Raw genomic sequence first — 6,401 nt, 5'->3', positions numbered from 1 at the left:
GTACAGGCGCACAGGCTGAATCCAACTGATAACATCCACACTCCCAAATGTACCTGACAGGAACTCCTCTAACCCAAGGTCTTGAAGGCTTTCCAAAAGGTCAACAGGGCAGGGATCACCCAGATACCAGGTAGAACTTTACTTACCAACTGAATTTTCATCTGTATGATCAGAACTTCAGTGTTTGCAAGATTTTTCCTTGACAAATAGTGTCATAGTTCTCTCAAAAGGAAAAAGAGGGCAGCTATTAAAAGCCTAGTGTTTCAAGTGTTAATAGGACATATTTTATTGTATAGAAACTCACATTTCTAGAGAAGTGTTTGCTACAGGCAATCAGATAGAAATTGTTTCAAAAAGTGCATTTAAATATAGGTAGTCTTCAACTTACAACCCTTCGTTTAGCAACTATTCAAAGTTACAATGGCCCTGAAAAATATGACTTATGAATAGTCCTCACATTTACAACTGTTGCAGCATCCCCAGGGTCACATGCTCATCATTTGGGCACTTGGCAACTACTGTATGATAGTTATAGTGTCCTGAGATCATATGATCTCTATTTGTGACCTTCCCAGCTGCCTTATAACAAGCAAAGTCCATGGGAGGAAGCCAGGTGCACTTAACAACTGTGTGATTCAATTAACAACCATGGCAAAAAAGGCCATACAATCGAGCACGACTCATTTAAGGATTGTCTTGCTTAGCCATGGAAACTCTGGTCCCAGTTGGGGTTGTAAGAGAAACTGTGATGGCTCAGTGGTTAGAATGCAGTATTGCAGGCTAACTCTGCCAGCTGCCAGCAGTTCAATCCTGACCGACTCAAGATTTGACTCAGCCTTCCATCCTTCTGAGGTAAGTAAAATGAGGACCCAGATTGTTGGGGAAAATATGCAAACTCTCTAAACAGTTTAGCGAGGGCTGTAAAGCATTACAAGATGGTATATAAGTGCTACTGCTATTGCTATTACTTGTATTTCCAAAATGTTTTGTAACATTAAAGATTCATCATCCTCACAAATGTCTTTCAGTAATCCCTTCGAAGTTCCCATATTTGTACCTTTATGAATTATCAAAAGGAATATGGGATAGTATACAAGTTTAAAAATGAATAAATGTATTTTTTTGCTTTGAAGAGGATGGCTTTAAACTAATCTCTTCACTCTTTTTTCTCTGCAAGTACCTTATTCCACATCATTATTACTGTTATTCAAACTCACAATATGGTTTTTCTAAAGATAAATCTTTCTGTTTTAAATAAATACTCAGTATTTTGTCTGATGGAATGAGGAACTAGGGACAAGTACCATCAGAAGAAAGAACACAGAATAACATAGAGTTGGAAGGGACCTTGGAGGTCATCTAGTTCAACCCCCTGCTTGAGTAGGAGAGTCTGTTCCAAGTATAGATACTCTACCTAGGATCGAATTCACAACCTCCTGATTGTGAGGCAAGAGCTTCACCTCTAGGCCACCGGCACATTTTTATCATTCTACCAGTTTTCTGTATCCTGATCAATCTGCTCCAGTGAGTCAGAAGATCCTCCAAACGAGTGGGGGGAAGGATCTGTTGTACGGGAGTTTCCGATAGCCTCCCTTCCCTCTGCAAAAATGCCAGATACTTTTCATTTTGTTAGTTGGAATTAGCTCTTTATCATCCACAGCTCTAGTGCTGAGATTGGGAACTGGTTTTTCAGGGTCAGATGCTGCAGTATCTGTGTGGCATATAATGGGCCTCTCTGAGGAAAAAGGTAGAACTCAGAAGATGGTTTATTTGCCCCAGGGTGATAAATATGAACCAATAGCAAAAAGAATTCATCCACTAAATACAGCTGCTTCTTCTTTGCCAGTTGCTTGCCATTAGCCATGTAATACATACAGTAGGGGAATTAAACCAATGAAAGACTATACCCCTAATGAAATATTTATCCAGATTCTAATTTCTGCAGGCAGTGACCAAAATCCACAAGCAAAGGCCCTCCAGTATATAAGTCAAAGGAAATGCCAGGAGACTCTGAATCTGAAGGTGAATGATGATTATCTGATCTGGGGTCTCAGCAGTGACCTGTGGCCCATGAAAGATAAGTACGTATTTCACTGTTTTTTTTATTTTCTAAAATTGTATAGACTTTGCTTTTCTGCTATCAAATCCACAGAACATCTAACACTATATTTACAATGTCATAGAATGTTGTGTTACATCTTTGAAAGCAACCATAATCTGAATCTGTTAATATCAAAATAGTCATTCTTCCTCAGTTTTATCAGATGCCATGGAAGACGTCTATAGGTTAGATGTGACCTTGTGGGGAAGACTGAAATAATTTTAACTACAATTTTTAGATACCTAGATAACACCATCTGCCCAACTAAATCTCACTGGGAATATGTAAAGCTTTTGCCCAGATGCTTCAAGCCTCACAGTCCATATGCTCTATGTCCTGCTGAAGAGCTGTGCTTGCCTGGAGGGGTCTTTTCTATCACAACCGCACATTTCCAGTGCCTCCAGTTCAGGCCTGCAATATTTTATTTTATTTTAAATTTATTTGTTGTCAAACATGTACAAGATAACAAGTATAGGTATGAACATAAACATGAATAAAGGAAGTAAGTATAGATAAATGGGGGCAGTAAGACAAGGGATGGTAGGCACGCTGGTGCGCTTATGCACGCCCCCTTTAAGGACCTCTTAGGAATAGAGTGAGGTCCATGATAGACAGTTTGAGGTTGAAGCTGTGAGGGGTTGAGGCTGTAAAAACGGAGTTGGGTAGGGCGTTCCAGGTGTTGACCACTCTGTAGCTGAAGTCGTATTTTCTGCAATCGAGTTTGAAGCAGTTTACCTTGAGTTTGTATCGGTTGTTTGTTGTGTATTATTGTGCTTGAAGCTGAATAAGTCATTGACAGGCAAGATGTTATAGCAGACAATTTTGTGAACTATGCTCAGATCGGACCGCAGTTCCAGATTGTCCAGGCCCAAAAATTCAAGCCTGGATTCCATTGTGAGTGGAGGAGTTGGAGTACTTTTCTCGAGAAACATGTCTCAACCCTCTATATATGTGAGATCTTTCACTCACCAAAGAATAAAAGTTGTCTGTATGTCTTCGTTACTGTCTAGTGGTTGTCCAATTTTTTTCAGCCCAGACCTACTAGTCCAATCATTTCATCTCACTTTGTGCTGAATTATTTCCGCCATTGTTTTTATAGTACAGACAGTTCAATAAGGGAAGGGTTGCATCTAGTTGTTCCTCTCTATACACTCAAACATATACATGAAAGAGAGTCCTAGATTATCACTGAGTGTTTAGGAACATGCACCTGTTGTTTTAGGTGTTTTTGGAAAGATTAAATTTGATACTCATGCACCTGAAGAAAATCAAAATACTGCTTGGGTGATTTAACCTTTCAAAGCAACATAAGGATTTTTCATACTTTTTCCACACTTCTTAAAGTCTCCCTGAATTTAGGATTGTCTTAGTTATCACAAGCCTGATGCATCTCTTATTTTCCTTGCCTGGTTGACTTTGAGAAGTTCTAGCTGTGAGCCATTTGGGGGGGAGGGGGGGTTGTATTCCATTTGGGTTCTACAAACATAATTTTTTGTTGATAGTATCCACGTTTAGCATTCAGGTCCAATTTTCTGCTATTTGTGTCAACTGAAATGAATTAAGTCTTAGACTGGGGAGAAACAATCTATGAAGTAAAATGTTATCATTGAATTCATTCATTCATTCATCACATCTGTATTTTATACTGTCAGTCTTGCAACTCATGAGGGTGTATTTTTCCACTGTTGTAGCAATCATGTTTTATGGCAGGAGCCATTTGAATTTTCCAGAATCCAGTTGTTTAAGGATTTGGATTTTAAGGAAAAAGAAACGTTTCTTCTCACCTCCTCTGTGATTGCCAGCCGCACCCCAGCCAGCTGCTAGCTCCAACAAGCCGTGACCGGCTGGATTTGGGAATGCAAGGGGTAATCACAGAGTGCGAGTTCTTCTGAAGGACGTAAGAAAAACCGAGTGGGCTGAGAAAGGAACTGTTGTTGGGAAATAAATAGAAAGCAGAATAAATAGTCCCAGTGCATCCCGCAAGTAAAGCCCTGTGCATTTAGAAGGGGCCCGTACCGGCTGCTGGCAAACAAAATTGGAAATAGTTTGCCTTACAAAGCAGAGCAGGTCCTTCCGGATCCCCACCTTTAAGGGAGATCTGAAAACTGACGGCGGTGTGTAGGAAGGGGCCCGTACCGTGCTGCTAGGGGGCAGACGGTCCTCCAAGATCCTGTTTTTTAGGGGGGTCTTAAAACTGACTGGCGGAGTTTCCCTACGAGAAAGGGGCCCGTACTCCGTGTGTAGGGAAACCGGAGTCCTTTCCAGACCTTTTTTGTCTGAAAACTGACTGGCGGGAGCCCGGCTAAACCAAAGTAATCCCCACATCAGGTAGGGAATATGGGAAGTTGTAGCTCGAGGGCAATGGAAGAGACCCCCTTGGATAAATTACTTGAATAGAAAGGAAGTGAAAAGAATTTGTAAAAAGTGGGCTAGCAAAAAGTGGGCTTTATTGCGAGATGACATGGGTAGACAAATTTGGCCTGATAGTGGTACTTTAGATTATAAAACCCTGAAAGCACTTAGAACATGCATTAAGCCCAGCCAAATACCCTATTGGTACTGCTGGGCTGAAATTGTTAGGACCAAAGACCTGACTGAGAAAAATAAAAAAAGAAAGAAAGAAAAGCCTGAAACCCATTTCAGGGAAGGGAATACTGAGGCACAGATTATGGCCCCCCCCTTTAAGCAAGCCAGTGCTAGGCAGAAATAGGGGACAACTAGAATATGTTTTTACCCACACTCCCTTCTCTGCCTCTGACCTAGTCATCTGGAAAAAGGATACCCCAGCTTTCAGGGCGGATCCTCAAACAGTTATTAAAACCCTGAAATCTATCATAGACAGCTATAATCCATCCTGGGGTGACATGACTCAGCTGTTACAAGTCTTTCTAATGAAAGACGAACTATTAAAACTGTTTGGAAAAAAAAAAAACAGTCCAAATAGCCAAACCACCAACTATCCCTGGTCAGGCAGCCCCAGCCCACATCGCAGGGCCAATACATCGCCCTGACTGGGATTATAATGATACCAATCAATGGGACAAATACACTAGAGCAAAAGATAACTTACTAGAAGCTCTAGAGGAAATAAGAAAAAAAAACTTTTAAACTAGTCTGAATTTCAAAAGAAACAACACAAAGGGAAAAGGAAAACCCTGATGCCTTTTGGGTCCGCTTGTCAGAAGCAGCTACTGCATATGCCCACCTAGACCTTAGCTGCCTGAAGGACCAAAGGATTTTAGCTTCAGCCTTCGTGGATCAGTCCACCTTAGATATTAAAGAACATTTCCACTGCTTCATCTCTAACTGCCCAACCCCTTAGACATAGCAGAGTTGCGCAGGATTGCTAACTTTGTCTATGATCAAAGAGACAAATTGAAAGAGGAAGAGAAAGATAGAAAGAGATGAATAGAAAGACAGGAAGACTTTAAAATGTTTGCTGTAATGAAACATGATGCCAGACAAATGCCAGAGTTTACCCTCTGACGGAAACCCCCCCCCCCACAGGATTTAAGCACTCACACACAAAAGGAGAAAAGGTATAAAAATCAGGAGTTTATTACACAAAGCTGGCTAGCCCCAGGAACGCAGACTTCTTGCTATCTCTTGCCTTCCTGGAAATTAAAGAAACTTGCTTCCAAATAGCTGCCTCTGTCTGTGTCCTTACTCTGAAAGCACTCCCAGCTGGAAAAAAAGAACCCTTGGAAGAAAGGCATTTGCCAGCCTTTCAACAGATCTTTTAGTTTTATGTCAATTTTCTCTGTTATTTTCCCTTAAATTGTTTATACATAAAATAAATAATTGATTCCTTAATTTGGTATGTTCTTGATTTTTAATAAACAATGGTGATTCATGATTATTATTTTTCTTCTGATCCATCCAATATTTGAAGTGCTCTGAGCAGATTATGTAGTAATGTTTTAGTGATAGATGAATAAGTTGGTGAGTCAATATTATCAGGCCCTATATACTCTTATTGAAGATAGATTTGTACCCAAAGAAACATAGATTGAAATGTGTTACTTTGAAAACAGAGGTTTCAGTTGTATATGTTTACACTTGGATACAAGTGATCTCAGAACATTTAATAACTGCTATTTAATAATGACAAAATATTCTTTGACTGCACCCACAGAAAACATTGCATCACATTAGAATGGGTTTTATCAGATGACTAAGCCTGCTAGACTTGCCATTTGTCAAAATGTGCCTCTTCCCCAGCTCCAACCTTTAGTAACTAACAGATGTTCTCTCGTTGGCTCTTGACAGAGGGGAGGGAGGGAGGGAGGGAGGGAGTATC

The sequence above is a fragment of the Pseudonaja textilis genome, chromosome 2 (assembly GCF_049901715.1).
Source record: "Pseudonaja textilis isolate UNSWEBS1 chromosome 2, rPseTex1.2, whole genome shotgun sequence".
Taxonomy (NCBI): domain Eukaryota; kingdom Metazoa; phylum Chordata; class Lepidosauria; order Squamata; family Elapidae; genus Pseudonaja; species Pseudonaja textilis.
The sequence above is the reverse complement of the archived record's forward strand: the minus strand, read 5'-3'. Positions refer to the sequence as shown.